The 20,778-nt window shown below is 38.8% G+C and overlaps 1 protein-coding gene across 6 annotated transcripts in view; it reads right to left on the minus strand.

Annotated features, from left to right (window-relative positions):
• LOC131434559 (nuclear hormone receptor FTZ-F1) overlaps window positions 1-20,778 on the minus strand; it is a 446,632-nt gene that overhangs the window by 251,554 nt on the left and 174,300 nt on the right. The gene's annotated exons all lie outside the window — the stretch shown is intronic.

Here is a 20,778-nt window from a genome sequence, read left to right on the forward strand (position 1 = left end):
CGATTTGCAAAAAAAAAAGAACCATTTTTGAATTGGACGAATTTTTGCTACAAAATAGATGACTTTTGCCATTTTTCATTGAAAAACACTAGTGGCGTGGATAGCTCTGGTTTTGCACTTTCGAGCAGAAATGCAACATTCTGACGGTGTTTCATTGCGATTTCTGCTCGAAAGTGCAAAACCAGAGCAATCCACGTCACCAGTGTTATTCAATGAAAAACGCCATATGTTTCCTACCTACAGTTAAAACTTCAAGTTGGGCACTTTTAGGGAAAAAAAAGTTTTTTGAAAATAAAAATTAGTAGCAGAATGAGAGAGTGCGAAATGGTTTATAAGTTAAAGCCCATCATAAAGTTCAATATTTATCATAGTATATTGCAACATATATTTCTGCTGCTTATTACATTATTTATTATATATTGAATTGAATTATAATCCATTAGATTATATTATTATTATTATTATTATTATTATTATTATTATTATTACTATTGTTAAAAGAGAAATATTTTGTTTCCTGCAGTACTGCGACGAAAGAAGAGCTTAACGTACACTGCGACATTAACTGTTATATATTGTAGCATAGCATATTATTCTATATATTACCGCCTTATATTACATTATACTACATTATGTTGTGTAACATTATATCATATTGTATTATGTTTTATGTAATTATTTTATATTGTATTATGCTCAATTATATTGACAGCGAAGAGGGGTAGGGAGTGCATCAGGGTATCATACAAGTGAATGACTAGATGATGGAGTGGATTGCCAACCTGAGTCATGTGGGAGAAGCTTTGTGTTTCTCTCTGGAGGTCTGAAATGAGTAAGACGCACCCTTCTAAACAAACAAACCATCGGGGTTTAGGCTGGTATAGCGATATTCTTTATTATATGGCCAGATGTTCTTGCTGGAAACGCCGGGTCCCTTAAAACCTATGTCGGCCTTCTTAACAGCAGCTATATGAAAGCTAAATGATAATCAAATCCGGATCTACTGTAAGTCTACCCGCATACACTGTAATGCCTTGAACTGATGGTGTCTTCACACATACACACTAAACAAATAATGCATTATTATTTCATTATTTTCTTGTTTTAACTTTCGGGGGTTGTTAAAGAAGGTTGCAAAAAATACCTTTCTGCGCTTAATTCATACATCAGACATAAAATAAACTTTAGAAATGTTCGTAAATTGTTTCAAAAAACCTGTCATTTCTTTAGATGAATAACCGAACTGCAATTTGTCCTGATTCCAAAGGTACAGATAACGATTTTCTAATTGGTAATCAAAAGTAGGATATGTTTCTTTGGTAGAAATTGCAGAAGCACTTGTGGAATGATTTTGACCTAGTCTTGTATATTAAGGAGTATTTCTTGAGTGTCGCTATGTGAGCGTAAGTATCTAGCTTTGTCTCACCTACTTTAGTTAGAATTATCCACCAGCAAAGACCACTCGTTCATTTGAAGGTTTGAATTAAAGTTTGTTATGAATATATACCAAATTTGTTACTGATATTTTTTGCATGTGTAAGGAAATCAATGAAATCTACACACAAATTGCGTTCCACTGGATTCTGAGATTATTATAATTTTCATTGGTTTAGTTTTCGATAAAATTACACTGAAAAAAAATCAGTTTGAACAAGGGAGAAATTTTTTTAAAAAAAGATTTTTTTTCCTTAAAAGTGACCAACTTGAATTTTTGTTTGTAGGTAGGGAACATTACACCTATCTTGTAACAAAATTTCATCCAAATCAAAAATGTTTTTTTTTCTTTCGCAAATCGACTTAAATTTTTTTCAGTGTAGGATTCAATTAAGATTTTATTTCCCATTTGACTAATTTTGTAAAAATCGCTCATACAACACATTTCTGTAGGATTTGTCAATTTTCGGCTACAGCCATTTGAAAAAAAAAATATGGTATAAAAAGTTTGGCCCTTTTCAAAAGACAGTCTAGAACATGTTTGGGAAAAACAAATTATGGAAAGTGTTTTTTTCTTGTGACAAAGTCTTCATGCTCAGCACGTTCCATTAAAATCTGAGAAGGTGCTGCCCACATTTGTTCGAGATAGCGCGAAATTCGTCACTTAACTATTAGAAAACCAACCGATTGACGTAAATACGAATGAAATTGACACTTTCATTTTAATTTTAGATTTGATGGATGCTACTATAAAAAGGAAATAGGAAAAAATTGTTTACAATCTGAAATGCTTTGGTTAAAGATGGTCGAATATGAAAATTCTGAAACTTGACCCCGATTAAAAATAAAAATCGTCACTCGTACCCGATCCGAACCAGATCCTAGGTCCGAAATTATTAAAACAAATAGCAACCTTTGCCCGAGAGTGGAGTTTGTTTTTGGGTAATTATACTTGAATCTGCATAGATGAATTTCCCGCCAATTTGAACAAATGTTGGTAGTACATTCTCAGATTTTAATAAAACTTTCTGAACATTTAAACTTTATAACAAAAAATCACTTCGCATATTTTGTTTTCCTAAAATTGATTTAGACTGTCTTTTGAAAAGGGCAAAACATTTCCACCATTTGCTGGAAGAACCAACTTTTGAATGGAACTACTGGAGATCCACACTGTTATATACCATGGTACCGCAGATTTATTGGTATCGGTATCGTAGCCGACAAAACGCGATTTTTTTTCCGCGCTAAATTTTCTCGAAGATGGCTGAACCGATTTCTACAAGCTTAGGCTTGTTTGGAACCTATTATTTGTTCGTTAAGCAGCTTTGAGAAGTTCAAATGGCTGTGGCACTTATGGTTCTGGTGATATAATGGCATAAGTGACGTAAACGACAAAACTCATTCGATTGTCCATAACGATAGGTGATTTTCAAGAAACAGAGCCCGGATAACGGTTGTTATTATAGATAAAGGTTTGCACTTTTGTTTTTTCAACTAACGAAATTTATTTTTCTCCATTTTGTTTAACTCTTCAAAAATATTGTTACTGAAAGCATAATAAGGCTTGTTTGCGACAAAATCTAGATACCCTTGAATTCGAATATCTCAGGAAATACTCATAAACGCGTGAAATATTTCACATACTGATGAACGTATATCCGTTTATTGAGTAAAATCAATATTGGATGACTCTATAAGCTATTAGATCAAAAATGGCGTTGAAAGAAGAGCAAGTGTGCGGTCCCAATAGAAATCCAGATCGGTCAGACAGAAAAAGGTTGGTTTCAATGCAAGCACTGTCGAAAACGCTCTTAAATCTTTCGATATACGTTTGACAGCGGCCAGGAAGGTAGGTAGCTGAACAAAAACGGATCTCAGGAACAACCAGAAGGACACAAAGCTCAAGCAAATATTGCAGAAGAGACCTGCTCTTTCGGTACGTACTGTGGTAAGAGAAATAAAAATGTTTCAAACTTTGCGGCATTCGTCCAACCACCAGTCAGGTATGAAGTCGTTCAAGGTGAAAATTGGACCGAACCGTAATGATAAAGAGAATGTGATGACAAAAAACCCAGACTCGCATGTTGTATCGCGAATATTTGGCGAAGTATTTCTGATTGATAACGGACAATAAGATTTATGTGCTGGAAGACTTTAAGCAGCTTCCCGCAAAAGTCTTTTTTTACTGCCATGCAACGAACCGACGTAGAGCACCATTTCAGGACGAAGAAAAAGGTAAAATTTTTCCAAAAAATATATTTGGTTCGGCAGCAATATGCAGCTGATGTCAAGTAAGCCAAAGCTTTTTCACAACCAAAACGGCAAACAAGAAAATATACCGTGAAGCATGTCCAAAGTAGCGATTGTTACCATTCCTACACTGCCATGACGTTCCCTCGCTATTGTGGCTTGATTTGGCATCTTGTCACTACACCACGTTTGGAATGGTATAAAGCGAATGGAGTCCATGTTGTACCAAAAGAGGCGAATCTACGTAACTCTCCGGAGTTGCAAACTATCGAGCGGTCGAGAGAACTCTCTCAATATAAACAATAGGCTACAAATATAGAAAAAAATTCGAAAATCTTGGACAAAAGCAAGTAAATCGGTTCCAGAGAAGTCTATTATGGCTGGAGTAAATTCAAAAGTTCATAACTTCTTCTGGCAGTCTAATCAAATAACTGTAATTAGTTTGAAGCATTGTTAATGCACAATCAAATGAATAAAAAATACATCCTGGAAGGGTGTCTCTACAGAAGGTTAGAAGATTTTTTTAGACTAGTGGTACCATCTATTCGTCAAGTATCAAATGATTAATGATGAATAGAATAAAGTTTTGATTGAATCGAAGACGTAAATTTTGAAGAAGTAAAACGATGGAAACTGACTTCACAATCCTATATGATTCGACAAATTGCCTTTCGGCGAATATATTCATTTTGCCAACAGACTTTCGACGGTATGTTTTTTTTCCTAAATGTTCCAAGAAAATGTCATGGAAACAAAGTTTTACTGCACCAAAATCGCGCTTAAGATGAAGATCCGAATAATTCACGAGTCAAACCATTCGACATTTCATTGCTGAACAGCGAGCCTGTGCACCCAATATTGTTTGCCTTTGTTCGTAATTACGAAAAACGAGCAAGTAAAATAATCGACCAACGAACGGGGTCCAAATCCCACCAAGGACATGAGCAATATCCAACTTTCCAATTCGCGATAAAGGAGAAGAAAAAAAAACAGAAAGTTGCTCGGCACATTACGCAACCGATCGCGTCGGATCTTGTCGTCCTGTTTCGCCGTTGGCTGGCACTTGAAAGAAAACGAAATTATAATCAAGTCCTGCAGCAGCAGCAGCAGGAGCAGCATCGGGAACCACACCGCCAGTTACCGATCACCACAGACAGTGACCGAAGCGAGCGACCCGCAGGACTGCTGTAGTTATTTTGAATGCCTTTTTTCTGTTTTGCACTCGATCAGTTCGTTACCGCTCTTGTGGGCTCTGCCAGGATCCGCCGAGCCAACCTGGTGGTGAAACATGGTCATCAGACAACGATGCTTTCTTGCCCATAAGTTACCGGCGGGATGGGGATGGGCGGATGATAGTTCTGCGAAGGTTCGCAAAAAGCCACAGCAGTAAAAGAAAGAACTGTACCCAAAGCATAATTCGATTCGCGATGCATCGCACCGGGTATGTGTGAATGTGAGTGTGTTGCTCGTCGGATCCAAGTCTACTATATTCAATTATTGGATGACCTAAAAACAGCTGAAGACACGATGCAATTCAGACTGATGCTGTCTGAAAAAAGGCAGACGAGACTGAAATCAAGGTGCAAGGTATTGTGACACTGTTAGGAATAATTCCGGATTGAATTACTGCGTGTGCATTGCCGTGTACGCATCAATGCTTCTCCTCAATATCCTGAGAACCCTAGTAACAATTCCATTTGCCGTATCTTTTGAACCGAGGCGGTCGTTTATGGCGGTCACGTTTTTCTTCGAGTATTAAAAGTACGAATCCTGAAACCAGTCTCTTTTTTATTTCAAGTCCAGGTTGCGCAACTTCACGTTTGCTGATTTGACTGTTCAAAACTTTTTCGGGGACCGGTTTTTTTTTCTTCATATTTACCCCCGGTCTGTCTCTGATGAACAAGGAGTTTAAATGATATATTCCTACCGGTGAAGAAAAATTGAAATGATACCCCTTCGATAATGTCGCCATTATGCTGTCAGAATCGAAACCATCAATCTCCATAAGTCACAGACTGGTTGAGGACGCTGTTAGCAAACATGGCGACTCGCAAATGAAAGTTTGCGGCCGGTCACAGAAATCCAATCCCACACCTCCGACCCGACGAAATCCCGACGGTGGGCTCCTTTTGATTACACAAGACCTACTTTCTCTTTGTAGGACGCTGGGAAATAACAAAGTTAAACACGGTCGTACTACTTTTCTTTTATTTTTTTTTACTTTTTTTTTTGTTATCGACAATCCACTCTCGCAGAACCGTATGGGAAACCGCAGCCACAAAACAAAAGAGGGACCGTCAATCGTCGCTCTCCGGATTTGTATCGAAAAGGGATCCTCACGTCCTCGGGTCGGCTGGAAACGTGCCTCGGATGCAGTTAGCCATTTTTTTTGCTCCACATCATCGCGACGGGGGTAGGCACCGTTCTTGAGTTTCACTTTTTGCTTTCGTCGAATCCTCGCTCGTCGAGATGGTGGCCCTTTTTTTGCCTCCCCTCAGATTTTTTGGCACGGTTTCGATCCGAACATCGAAATATGCATATTATAATTTATGACACGGTACGCGATCTTATTTTCATTTTTTTATTTTTGGGGCCATTCTTCGTCATCAGCCGGGCCAACGCCGCCCACCACACTGTTTGGAGGTTTTATTGTTACGCTTTTTTTTAGTTATTCTACTTTCTATGTGTCCCTTTTCGCTCTGTCTTGCTGTTTTATGCTGCAGATGGAAACAGTAACAAACTTTTGCTTTTTTTGGATCTTCTTTTTGGTGAACTCACTTCAGATGCTTCGATTGGAGTAACGGTCGATCGAACACACGTGAGAAAAATAGAGATCTAAATGAGTGAGCCTATAGGTGTGTGGTTCTAGATCACAACTTAGTAACCACGTTTCACCTCATTTCCGTGACCATTAGCAATCAGTACATCTCCATCACAGCAATCGATTGATACATTTGACATCTGCATCATTATCATTATTGGACTTAGTCGAGACAAGAAGGGTTTCGTGTTGGATTGGTAATATCGAAGATTTGAGAAATTCAGAAATCACACAATGGCGATCCTATCAGGAGACGACAGTTAGTTTGTTCGTCATAGCAAGTTGACGGATGAATTTTTTCTCAAGAAAAGCACAAAAAGAGAACAGGTAAAAATAAATGAATGCAACTTAGTTTAAAACAACAAAACGACGATAGATGGTCATTGACACATGGTCTATGGCGGCCGCGATTCGGAAGAAGGTTTAGTGCGGATCGAAAAAAAAGAAAAATTTGGATGCGGACCGGGACGGCCGTCAGGAGTTCTAGTGAAGATCGAGACGATCGCTGAGAAAAATTTGGACGCGGACCGGGACGGCCGTCAGGAGTTTTAGTGAAGATAGAGACGACCGCTGAGAAAAATTTGGACGCGGACCGGGACGACCGTGAGGAGTTCTAGTGATGATCGAGACGACCGCTGAGAAAAATTTGGACGCGGACCGGGGTGGCCGTGAGGAGTTCTAGTGCGGATCAGGACGACCGCTGAGAAAAATTTGGATCCGGACCGGGACGGCCGTCAGAAGTTTTAGTGAAGATCGAGACGACCGCTGAGAAAAATTTTGACGCGGACCGGAACGACCGTCAGGAGTTCTAGTGAAGATCGTGACGACCGCTGAGAAAAATTTGGACGCGGGCCGAACGGCCGTCAGGAGTTTTAGTGAAGATCGAGACGACCGCTGAGAAAAATTTGGACGCGGACCGGGGTGGCCGTGAGGAGTTCTAGTACGGATCAGGACGACCGCTAAGAAAAATTTGGATCCGGATCGGGACGGCCGTCAGGAGTTTTAGTGAAGATCGAGACGACCGCTGAGAAAAATTTGGACGCGGACCGGAACGACCGTCAGGAGTTCTAGTGAAGATCGTGACGACCGCTGTGAAAAATTTGGACGCGGACCGAACGGCCGTCAGGAGTTTTGGTGAAGATCGAGACGACCGCTGAGAAAAATTTGGACGCGGACCGGGACGGCCGTCAGGAGTTTTAGTGAAGATCGAGACGACCGCTGAGAAAAATTTGGACGCGGACCGGGACGGCCGTCAGAAGTTTTAGTGCAGATCGAGACGACCGCTAAGAAAAAATTGGATGCCGACGGCAGTACCCGTCAGGAGTTCTAGTGCGGATCGGGACGATCGCTGAAAAAATTTGGACGCGAACCGGAACGGCCGTACGGATTTATAGTGCGGATCGGGACGACCGCAGAGAAAAAAATTTCGACACGTACCGGGACGTCTACTTAATTTGAAGATGAGGGAGGATGTGTGGTTCTAGACCACAACTTAGTTACCACGTTTTGCTTTCGTTTGCTACATTTGACATCTGCATCATTATCATTATTGGACTTAGTCGAGACAAGAAGAGTTTCGTGTTGGATTGGTAATATCGAAGATTTCAGGAATAACAGAAATCACACAATAGGTTTTGGAAATAACTTTTTTTCAATACTTAATAAAACTCAGAATTACAAAGAAAGACAAATTACTACCTTGAAGTAAAAGTTCCCGGAATTTCTATAGAAAATTACCATTTTTAACGCAAAATTTAATGCAAACTCGTTACTGCAAATTCAATTCCGTTTTTAAAATTGTGCAAATCGAGGACACGCAGATGTACTCAATGTAGCGTAACTTTGATAGCATATCAATGACGGATGTGGAAAACTAAAGAAAATCTTATCGGGTGACTGAGAGCGCCACACGGTGATGATTCCGGGCACTTTTTATCGAGGTAGTATATAACAGAAATAAATGTGATATCGCTCTACCGTTGAGCCGCACTGGAGATGTACAGCCCTATGCCGGTGTTCTCGTAACTAATTTATCATTTTTTTGCAAATATCGATCACTGGATAGAGATAAACATTGGAGCCTATCTGTCGTTGGATGACTGTTTACGCACTCCACTTTGACAACACTGTTTGACAACTTTCAGTAATCATTGGAAACATGCGAATCTTTCGCAAATGTCATGCATTGTTCGTTGCACCGTTGCTTTAAATGACAGTTGAATCTTTCAGCACTCTTTCCACTAAAACCATGGAAGCGTAAGCTGCAACTACCAATTGAACCATAAAATCGTTCATTTCAATAATTTAGTCGAAGTCGGATTATTTTTCTATCAACTAATATGGCCTACAAAAACAGTTTAGAGCTAGATTTAGAAGATTTTTTACGTTTTTGCCTTTCTCATGTAGAAAAGCTGTGAAAAACGACTTTTGAACCGAGGCTGAAAATTTCTGTGTGTGTTTATGTATGGCAAATATTGTTACTCACTTTCATAGCTGAACCGATTTTCGCAAACTTAGATCCAATTCCGGAATTAGATGGTAATATGCACAAAAAATGTGAACATAATATCACTCACTTTTCTCGACGAATTACTGAACTGATTTTCACAAACTTCGATCCAAATAAGAGGTCTTATGGTGCCATACAAAGTTCATGAATATCATTTGAATCCGACTTCCGGTTCCGGATTTATGAGGTGATATGTACCAAACAAAGTGAAAATAATGTCACTCACTTTTCTTGGAGATGGCTGAACCTCAACCTTAGATTCCACTGAGAGATACCATGCGAATATCCCAATTTTCATTCGGATCAAATCCCTGGTTTCGGAGGTAGGGTGCTTAGTTTAAAAATGTCAAATTCAAGAATATTTTTTGCATAAGCTATCTCTTTGTACTGACTAGTGAATTTCTCTAGTTTGCAGACCATGAAATTTTTTTCCAATGTTCAAATCGTCTTAGAGAATAGTAAAAAGATTTCAGTTCTGGAAGTACCTACAGTAAAAACAACAAGAAAGTCCTTGTTTTTATTGCATGTATGTTTCTCTGTTGCTATGTAGCTAAGTATCAAACGTTCACATTGTATCTAAGGTATACGCCCTTTGTGTGAAAGAAGCATTTTTTTATTCGTTTCACGTCCTCCAGTTAAGTCCGTGACATTACCCACCCACTGCCTTTTTGGCATTACCAATGGTTTACTCTTCACTATACGGGTCGGATGTCAATTGTAAATTAGAAAACTAGCCGCTTTAGATTTTTTGTCATAATTTTGAACGCTAATAACTCAGTGATCTGTGGATGGATTTATATAATTTAACTACCAATCGATTCAGAAACCTTTAACCAAAACTTGTATGGTGGCGTGATTCCAGTATTTCAATAGTACACCATTGAAAAATTGGTTTGAATTCACCTACGTTTTTCATTAGCCAATCACAGCGCACCAAAATGATGTCATTCCTTGATTTTCCGTATACGGCAGACGATTCCGATCGTTGGCCTACTTCTATTATTTCATATAGTGGCTTCTGCTTCGTTTGCCATAGCGGGGCTTCGCGTCATGCATAAAAAATACTGTATCATTCTGCGTATTATGAAATTTGGCACATAGAGGAATCTATAAATATGTGCCATTTCACCAGTCGCTGCTAGTTGCCTGTAAAGAAGATACGTAGCTTGTGTAGTGAGTGGATGACAGAACTGAGTTATATCCATTCGCTCGATTGATTTGCGTTGCGTTTGTGTGTGTATGTGTGGATTTTTCCCGTCTGCTACACACCGTGTCTGTTTAAGTATATTGACTACCGATCAGCTGTTGGTTCTACGGGAACTAACAGGCCAACTCAGAATTATCGACGATAGATTTTTCGGACCTAATTTGAAGAGCTTTAACTTGATTCGAAAGTATTACTTCAAAAATGAATTGATTTATCGACGGGTCGAATGCATACTGGAATCTCAATTTATGTGCGAAGCGGTGACTTGCAAATGGATTCAATTCAAAGTTGTGTTATGAAGATTATCATAGATACTTCTTTTTCATTAAAATTGGTTAAACACAATGAACTACCTTTCAGCGTAAGCCCTTAGCTACTATTATTAAAACAAACAATAATCATGTAACCTAATTAAATGGTTAGAAATTTATATAGTCTTACGAAGCATAACATCGGCATTAAAAATGGTTGAATTTCGTCTGAGGACCTAATCTTATGTTCATTAATTTCTTAAATTCCGAAAAGTTTAACCAGATCCGACATTCGGTACCGGTATTACAGTGCGATTAGAGAATTTTTTTAATTTAATGAAAACTTTTTTCCAAGCGATGGCGAATCCTGGTGCACATTTTTATAAAACTTACTGCTAAATTCATCTAGTTGGTAAATCTTGTTAGTTAGTGGATATATAAAACTACTTTGGGATTACTAGTCCCAGGTTTCCGCTTCCGAAAGCACCAATAATGATGAAGAAAAGCTCAATAACGGAACTCACCTCGATTTATCAGCAACGGTTAAACCGATTTTCACGAATCATGATTCAAATTGAAGCTCTCATTGTCTTAAAATATACTGTGAAATTTCATTCAGATCCAAGCTTCGATTCAAAAATTGTAGGACGATTATTGTTAAAACATAAAAATCGTCATTCAAAATGCACGATGCAAAACTGGTACGCGTCTTTACGTGCGACCTTGCTCCGTTCGCAGCATGCTTTGCTCAATTTCGTATAGCGTGCAGGGTTGCCACATTTAAATCTATATTTTTCAGGTGAATAATATGTCAATCCTTTTATTTAATTTGTACCTACTTGTTAGTAAAGACTGTCCCAGAAACTATGGACGCAACCAAAAACCGCTACCATTTCGCAATGGTTCAGAATCTTACACTCTTCTCTAACCACTTGTGCAGTTGTTTATTCGTTTTCATTAGTTTGTTTCGAAATGCGTGGACTTTCAGCAGAACAACGTCGAAAATTTTTGTACAAATGGTGCACAGAACGCGGACTGTCACTGAGAAAGATAGTAAAAACGGAAGGAGTAAGTAAAAAAGCCGTGCGAAATGCAATCAGGAAGTTCGGTGAGGATAACATCTTTGAGGATAAACCGAAAACGGGTCGAAAAAAAGGTCCTGCTAACCCTCAGTTGGATAAACGTATACTGAAGGCGTTCGAGCAAAAGAAGGAGGTTTCAGTTTCAGACCAAAAAAGTCACTTCTAAGTAAAACGTTCTTCGTGCTAAAGAACGTCTGAATCTTCGAACCTATAAGAAGCAGAAACAACCAAAACGTAGTCCGAAACAAGAAGCATCGATCAGGCGATTCGAGGGTTCGAAAGCTGTACAATACGATTCTTGCTGGAAATTTGAACTGCATAATCATGGACGACGAAACCTACGTGAAACTCGATTACAAATCCTTGCCGGGACCAAAATATTATACGATGCGAGAAGGGCAAGTGTTAAAACAGTCCGAGACATCGATTGAAGTCGAAAAATTTGGTAAGAAAGCTATGGTCTGGCAAGCAATTTGTAGTTGCGGTAAGATTTCGAAACCCTTCATCACCACTGCTTCAATAAACAGCGAAATATAAATCGAGGAATGTTTATAAAAACGACTTCTACCCATGATTCGAAGCCACAAGGATCCTTTTGTCTTCTGGCTAGATCTTGCTTCTTGCCACTACTCGAAATCAACGGTAGAATAGTATACTACCAAAAATGTCACTTTCGTCCCAAAAGACATGAATCAACCAAATTGCCCACAACTTCGACCAATTGAGGAATGTTTTGCAGTAACGAAGGCACATCTTAGGAAACATGTCTCGGCAGCCGAAACCATTCAACAGTTCGAAAAAGATTGGAAAAAGTGTCAAAACTTGTCACCAAGAAGTTTGTACAGAATTTAATGAGGAACGTTCGCAAGAAGGTGCGCCAGCTAGTCTACAATGGCTAAGTAGCAAATGTTGAGAATAATATTCTGTTGTTGTAGTCTAATATTATCAGTATATCGAATAAAATTTGAACTTCTAACACTTGTGAATTATTTACAGCGAAGTCAAAGTGCGTCCATACTTCCTGGGACAGTCTTTACTATTCACTTCCAAACATCCGTTAATTTCAACTTCGACCCACGTAGCAATCATCCATCATACCAAAACGTATCGAGGCTCGAAACAGGCTCTTTGTGTTTTTTTTTATTTTCCCTGGGATATAGTGTAAATTTTTGTCCGAGGTCGGAACGAATTCCGAAACACAGATTGCGTAAAAGCTTCCGCGGGAAAGCCTCCGCGTTTAGTGTCTCCGTAAATGTTCCGTCATCGAGAGAAGCGACAAGAAGACAACAAGAGAAAAAAAGAAAAAAAAAGACCAAGGGCTCATCTACTTATCTGCCTTCTACAACCGCGTGTTCGCAACGGTCGCCGCTCGCGGTTTGTGTGTTGTGTAACGATGCGTAAGGCGCGATTTTCGAAGGTTTTCAGATGCATCAGAAGAACACCAAAACCGGTTGGTTGCAAAGGGCACGAGACAATAGGTGTCATTTATTCAGGGGGCCTTAATGGGCTCAGAAAGAAAAGTGAACTCAAAAAACGGAATCACGGGGAATGTGTGTGTGGATTTTAGTACCAAATGGTAACTAACTAGACTGTTAATCGCTACGGAGTAGCATTGCAAAACCTTTGTCGGTCCGATGTACCGTTCCATCATCTTTGCAAACATGCTTGAACCAATTACGGACCTATCACCCCGATGACATCCCATTTGTTCCGTGACAGAGATCCAAGATTTGATCATCAGACGAAGCAGAAGAAAAATCACTCGTACATTTATTAACACGCAATCAGCGCACCCCGCTTAACCTGGGCCTGACTCTTTCGGTGTGTGTGCGCGCGCGCCCGCTAGTGTAACTGTGCCAGAGATACTAGCCTACATTTGGGGTAGATTTATTGCCACCATACCGACCGAACCGGCCGAACGACCCGGGCCAGACTGACACGGAGATTGGATTGGATTGGGATTGGAGAAGTGACGACTCGCGTGTGTGGTTGTCCGTGGAGACATCGGCAATGGCAACCGGTCGGTTTTTCAAGAGCCTGACTGTGTATGCTTGCGTCTTGTCACCGGCCACCGTCACTCTCCCCCCTTTGGGCACCATCCACCCATCCATCCAAGGTTTGCTACCGTTTCGTGGTCGTCAGGCATCGTAAATACACAGTCAGTGTCAGCCAGCCACCGCTCTCCACCCCCCGCTTCACACCCAACACTACCTGAGTGTGCGCGGGGCTTGCGCTGGATTGCGTTATTTTATGAATCTCGTCAGACTCGCGGTTATGCAAGAGCACTTTTAAAAAATTATCGAAATTTTCAGCACAGCAGCACCGACGACGACGACTACGTCGACGACGACAGCCACCGAGACTCTCTTCAGCAATGTGTGTGTGCACGTGCGACTACTCCGCTGGCAGATCGATCGAAGGCTTTCGGGGTTGACTTGGACTTTTAAGGCTGTTGTGTGTGGTTACCTTTCTCGGTTCGGCCATAGGTTACTGGGTGATGCAGAGTGCCCCGGGGCGCAAAAGGGTGGAAGCTAGTTTTGCTGCGCTGATTAACGCAGGACAGGTCTCGGATTGTTCGCATGCGTGTGCGAGAGAGTAAGCGCGTTCCGACACATTCGGCGGCCGCTGTTGGCTGTTTATTTTTTTTTCTCATCTTAATTTTATGCTTCAGTGTGTCTATTTTGGAAAACTGGTGCGTTTCAAGTGTTCCCACTATGAACTCGTTATGTGCGCGTTCGAAACCTACTATGCTATGCTGCAATCGGGCCATGTCTCGCCCTCCATCGGAACCCCAACATACCTCCTAAACCTGCTCCCCGCGCACACAACATATATATCTCTGCAGAACACCCAACAACAGTGTGGTGAGCGTTTCTCTTGACATTCAAAACTAGAAATAGAGTCAGGCGGTTTTCGGTCGCTGTTTCGCAACTTCATTGCAGTGCCACGATTATTTTGGTTCGGAGTGACACGGGACAAATTTGTCAACGTGTGATTGGTACAGCTCCGGACAACCTCTTTGGATTGATTACCATTTTGGAAGCCCCGGAGAGAACATAAAATTTTTAACAACATTCAAACCCCCAACATGCAACAGTTTCACGTTTCGGGGTGAGGAGGATTCGTTCGTTCGGCGTTGTGCCACTACTGTCGCCATTGACTTCTTTCGTACAGGTGTAATTAACCTACTTTTCCGGCGTGGGCTTTATTTTGCATTTATGGGCTCGGATTTGTATCGAAACCATTGAGCGGGCAAACTGGCGGTTCGCAGACTGGGTGATGATGATGATGATGATGGTGATGGTTTTGTGCATTTCGCGCTGGTCTGATTTATGAGGTGCCCCTACGAAATGGCTTATCGATAGCGAATAATGCCGTCGAATTGTCGGTTGAAGCGGGTCCTCGGAGGACATGTGACGAAATCCGGACGGGTTTGGTAGAAATGATGGTTTGGTTGTCATAAAAAAGAACGAATTGGAAATGTTATGAAACATTTTCAGTTCATGGAGACCACATGCGGTTTGTGGTTTGGTCGATGGGGATCGTTGTTAAATTGTACTGCAAAAATGCACTGAACCTTATATTTGAACTGTTATGCACTAAACAGTCTAAGACGAAATGTAAATGGGAACGTGCTGATGCTCAATAATTAATAATTAAAGTACAAATTAGTTTCGAAAACCTGTTTTAATCCACCTAGTGCTGAAATTATGCCTTTCTCATATTAATCATACTATCACGTATAATGTTGTGGTATTCTTAAAAATAATTTTCTTGGATTCTCAAAAGAATAACCTGTTTGACCGTCTACTGATAATGACTACCGATTGGAGTAGTTTTAATGTTGATTTAGTATTTTTTTTACGTTTTTTGTAGGACAGCCGAAATCGGTTTTTTGGCCGTCTAATGACAATGACTATCGAACGGAGTAGTTTTGAGATCAGTTTAGAAAATTTTTAGTTTTTTTATTCGCCCCTTCAAGTGATAGTATAAAATTTTTAGAAAACTTACCCATATAATGCCGGAGCCGGAAGTTGGATCCAGATGAAATTCAGAAATTATATGCGCAGAAAAAAATTATGATTTTTACATGTGGTGTAATTCTACAAACGATACAATTTAAAACTACTTAACTTGTCAAAAGACGCAATTTTCAAATGCACAGAATTTTACAGGCTCCGAGTGTAATTTACCCTCGGATACCAAGTATGTATCAATTATTCATCAAGCAGATATGTTCTTCTGTGGCAGAGACAATTAACTGGAGTGCTTTGTGATTTAGGGTTTCTCGGATCAAGTCGCGCTGTTGCCACCGAGCTTTTGTTTTTTTTTATTTAATTCAAGCCACATAATTTTCAAACCACTCAATTTTACATGTTCTTGAACATAAATTTGTGTGAAATATGACGCTCCAATTATGTGCATCTTATAAGATGTAAAATCATAAGAATGTTTCGCACTGTGTACTAAACCACTAGCGGACCCCTTCACACTTCGTAGCGCAATAATATTAGATTAGATGTGAATAAACATTTTTTGTTTCTCCATTTTCGGTAACAGTATGTCAAACCGATGGTTTGCTAACACGCGAACAATTTTCCATGTAAAAACTCAAACTTCATGACACAAACTCCTTACTCTTGTGCTTTATTGGCGGTAAAATGAAAGCTAAACGGACGGGAAAATGACGTTTAAATTTGAATGACATGTCATTGGGTATCATTGGAATAGTTCCCTCGATAACATTTGCCATTAACCTTTTAACTTTGAACTTTTTTCAGCACTTGCTCCTGTACTTTCTGTACTTATTGTTGTACTTTCTGAACCTGTTCCTGTTCTTTCTGCTCTTGTTCCTGAATTGTATTGTATGTATCTGTTTCAGTACTCTGTATTTCTGTGCTTTCTCTAAATGTTCCTGTCCTCTCTGCACTTGTTTCAGTATTTTCAGTATTTGTTTTCTCATGTCTGTACTTGTTCTTGTACTTTCAGTATTTTTTTCACTTTTTCTACCTGTTCCTGTACCTTCCACACTTGTTTTTTGTGCACTTGTTTCCTTATTTCTGCACCTACAGCTGTCCAGGCGAATTTCGTACCGCTGAAAAATTATCTTTGGATGGAAATTATTTCGAACACTAACAAAATCAGAATAATCAAACGACCTGTGTGAAAGTCGGTATCAGAAGAGTGTGGTCATGATTGTTCGCGATCAATGAAGTTGAATGAAAAAATTAATCTCAGCAATTTTTCAGTTTGTGAGAAAGTCGATGAATCTTTTCAAACAGGTCGTCAAATGGTGAGATAACTAAGTCCTCACAAGTTCCTATCTCATGCCTCCCCGTGTGTCTATGATGACATTTGGTCAATAGAACGGCGTCGACTGGGTGCTATCGCCTTCTGCGTTAGTAGCAGAATGAGAGGGTGCGAATTGACTCATAAGTTAAAGCCCATCTTAAAGTGCAATGTTTATCATCGTATATTACAACATATGATTCTGTTGTTTATTACATCATGTGTTATTATTGTTATTATTATTATTATTATTATTATTAGAAGAGCGTAACTTACACTGCCACATTAACTGTTATATTGTATCATAGCATATTATTTCATATATTATCGTCTTACATGTTTTTTTGTCTTTTATGTTATTATATAATATGTTGTATGGCATTATACTGCATTGCATTATATCATATTATATTTCATTATATTGTATTATAGGGTTTATTATGAGTAGTACTACGTACCTTTGCGCAAAATATAAATTTGTTTTCCTTATAAGTTATCATTTTTAAAGTAATCTTATAACTAAATATCAAGGTCGTCACAAGGTGAGCTTGGTCCTCACTGGTTCCTGTTTCATGTCTACACGTGTGTCTGTGGTGACAATTAGTCGATGGAATGCGTTGATGGCAGAATAAGAGGATGAGAAATGACATATAAATTCAAGTAATATAATATCATAGCATATCGCAACATATCATTTTATTCATTCTATTAATTATTATATATTTCATTGTACTATATTATATTGTTTTTATTGTTATTTTCATTATTATATTTATTGTTATTATTATTATTAATTTGTTATTAATAATAAAAACATATATTATTTTTATAGATGTGGATATTATCATTGTTATTAGAAGAGAAATATTCTACTTCCTGCAGTATTACGAAGATAGAAGAGCATAACTGACACTCTACATTAACTGTTATTTTATATCATGTTTTATAATATATTATATTATATTATGTTATATTATATTATTTTGTAATATATCATCTATCATTTTATGTTATATTAATTTCATTACACTATGTTTCATTGTATTTATCAATATAAAACATTTATCACGGGAACGTAAAGGGGAGGGAGCATCAGGACATCGGACGAATTGATGACTGGACGAGGGATTGTGGATAGCCAGCCCAAGTCACTCGAAGGAAACTTGTTTCCTTCTGAAGGTTTGAAATGAGTCTGACGCGCCCTTCTCAAACAAACCATCAGGCGGGTTCAAGCATGTATAGCGATATGCTTCATCCATGCACTGGATATTATGGTTAGAAGAGCATCTTTTATTCCCGCGGAATACGAGTAAGTGACTCTACTTACATATCCGCCCAACCCTTTTTGTTCGCTTTTCGGTAACAGCTATAGTAAGAAGGTGAATGGATGAGTCATATCGGAGCTACTGTAAGTCTACCCGCATCCACTGGCAAGTCCTTGAACTGGTCCTGGTGGCTTCACTTCACATCACATCACATCACAAGTCGATGAATCGTTTCAAACAGGTGAAAAATGTCAATGTGATGATCTCCAAACCCCGTTCAATCGATGATGTCCGTAAAAGCAGCAAGAGTTGTTAGTTAGAGTATATTGTACGGATCTGTTCATAGCCACATAAACGCAAATAATTTGAAATGTCGAAGTACTCTGCAGAAACCAATGTTTAGAGAATAAAATGCCCAAAAACATCTCGAGCGGGTTGATATAATTTGGATCGTGTCTGGGCCAATTGAAGACGTTTGACGGCATTGAACACAATTTATACATATATTGAAAAATGGAAACCTGAATGGTGTTCATTTGGCGCCCATACCTAATTGAACATGTGGTTCGAAATAAAGAAACACGTGAATCAAGTAGGCTCAATAAAATTTGAACACAAATCAGCTCGTTTGGCGCCAAACGATTTTATTAATAATTTAATATTCATATGTTGCTCTCCAGCGAGCAAGCATTACACAACTCGATATGCTCGAAACAATCATCGAAGATCTAGCATGCATTGAGCGGAAAATGTCCAAGTCCATACAAAACATTTTTCCAATTTCCTGAAGGATTTTACTTATGTAATACAGACTTAAACCTCCGCATAAACGTCACCTTTCGAACAAAAAAAATCATTTGTAAATCGATCCACGCATATCAGAGAATATTAGCAACACACACTTTTTCCACTATTATTTTATATACCTTAGGATCAAAAATTTCATTTTAAAATTCCCGCGCTTGTCCAATCGGTAAACTTTTATTCTCTCAACGTTGGCAACACTTTTATACACATTATGTCAAATTTTGACGCATATCGTACGATTAGTTTTTGTTTGGCCTCTATACAAAGAAGTTGAAAACATCAGTTAAAATGTGTTCGGCTGATCCATAAGAGATGCCCAACAACACAGCAATCTCTCTAATCGGTACAGAACGATTTTGCAACACGATTTGCTTCGCCGATTCAATGTTCTCTTCAGTAACAGATATTGTTGGGTGGCCAGGGATCTCATCATGATCCAAGCTTGTACGACCACCTTAGAAGTGTTTATACCACTCGTATGCCTGTGTTTTTCCTAGACACGATTCACCAAAGGCCTTTTCTAACATTTTCAACGTTTCGGAACACTTAAATCCATTTGCAACACAAAATTTGGGGCACTCACGTTGTTCTAAATTTTCATCCATTATAAAAATCGCCACACGAAAATTTTTCAACTTCTTTGTATAGACGCCAAACAAAAACTAATCGTACGATATGCGTCAAAATTTGACAGAATTTGTATAAAAGTGTTGCCAACGTTGAGAGAATAAAAGTTTACCGATTGGGCAAGCGCGGGAATTTTAAAAGGAAAATTCCGTAAGGTATATAGATAAGACCATTCATTTATGTCTAAGTTAATGAAAATTGGTAGTGCCATCTCTGAAAACAGTGAGTAACTAATTTGAAATTGGAATTTTCACACTAATCACCTTATAATTCCGTAAGCGAAATCCAGATTCAAGTGAAATTCAGTAGTTCTGTAAAGGACCATAAGACCATCCATTTGAATCTAAATTTGTAAAAATCGGCCACACCATCTCTGAGAAAAATTAGTACGCATAAGTTCATTTTTTGCACATTTTTCTCCATAACTCCGGAACCGGTAGTCGGATCCAAATAATATTTAAGAATTTTGTATGGAACAACAAGACCTTTCATTTGAATCTAATTTTGTGAAAATCGGTTCAGCCATCTACGAGAAAAGTTAGTGCAAAAAAAAACGTTACATACACACACATACATTTTGCGCACTCGACGAACTGAGTCGAATGGTATATAACATTCGGCCCTCCAGGTCTCGATTCGAAAGTCGATTTTCACAATGATTGCGTAATCTTTTTATATGAGAAAGCCAAAACCCGTATAATAACATTTGTACCGTGAAAAACTGATGTTTTCATTCGATTTTTTCATTCAAAATACTAATATGGGTCTTAAAAATTACGTTGCACTTATCCCAATTCGTTTTCAGCCGTTCATATTGTTGTGAGTTTTTATTCAAAACACTTGTGAGTGACTCTTGAATGAAAGTAAGAAACCCTCGTATTTTGCACTATGACTCTAAATGACGCTTTGAAACTTTTAACATACTCCACCCTGTAAATCTGGAACAGGAAACTTGATCCGATAAAAAAATCAATAGAAGCTTTTCTCGGGTCGGGTCGAATATATCAATATTTGTGATTTAGCCTTATACATTAGAGCAGCGATGTTTTCGGAACAAGTAAACAGTATTAAATAATCCAACTTTGGATATGGGCAATACTGGGGCGTCACTTATTATTAGGGTGATGCAAAACTCATTTTCCGAATGTGTTGAGATCAAGGCTTGCTCTCTTAAGCAAAATTTTAGAACAACTTTTTTCTTTTAAATTTGAAAATGTATCGAAAAAATATGAT

This window comes from Malaya genurostris, chromosome 3 (genome assembly GCF_030247185.1).
Source record: "Malaya genurostris strain Urasoe2022 chromosome 3, Malgen_1.1, whole genome shotgun sequence".
Classification (NCBI taxonomy): Eukaryota; Metazoa; Arthropoda; class Insecta; order Diptera; family Culicidae; genus Malaya; species Malaya genurostris.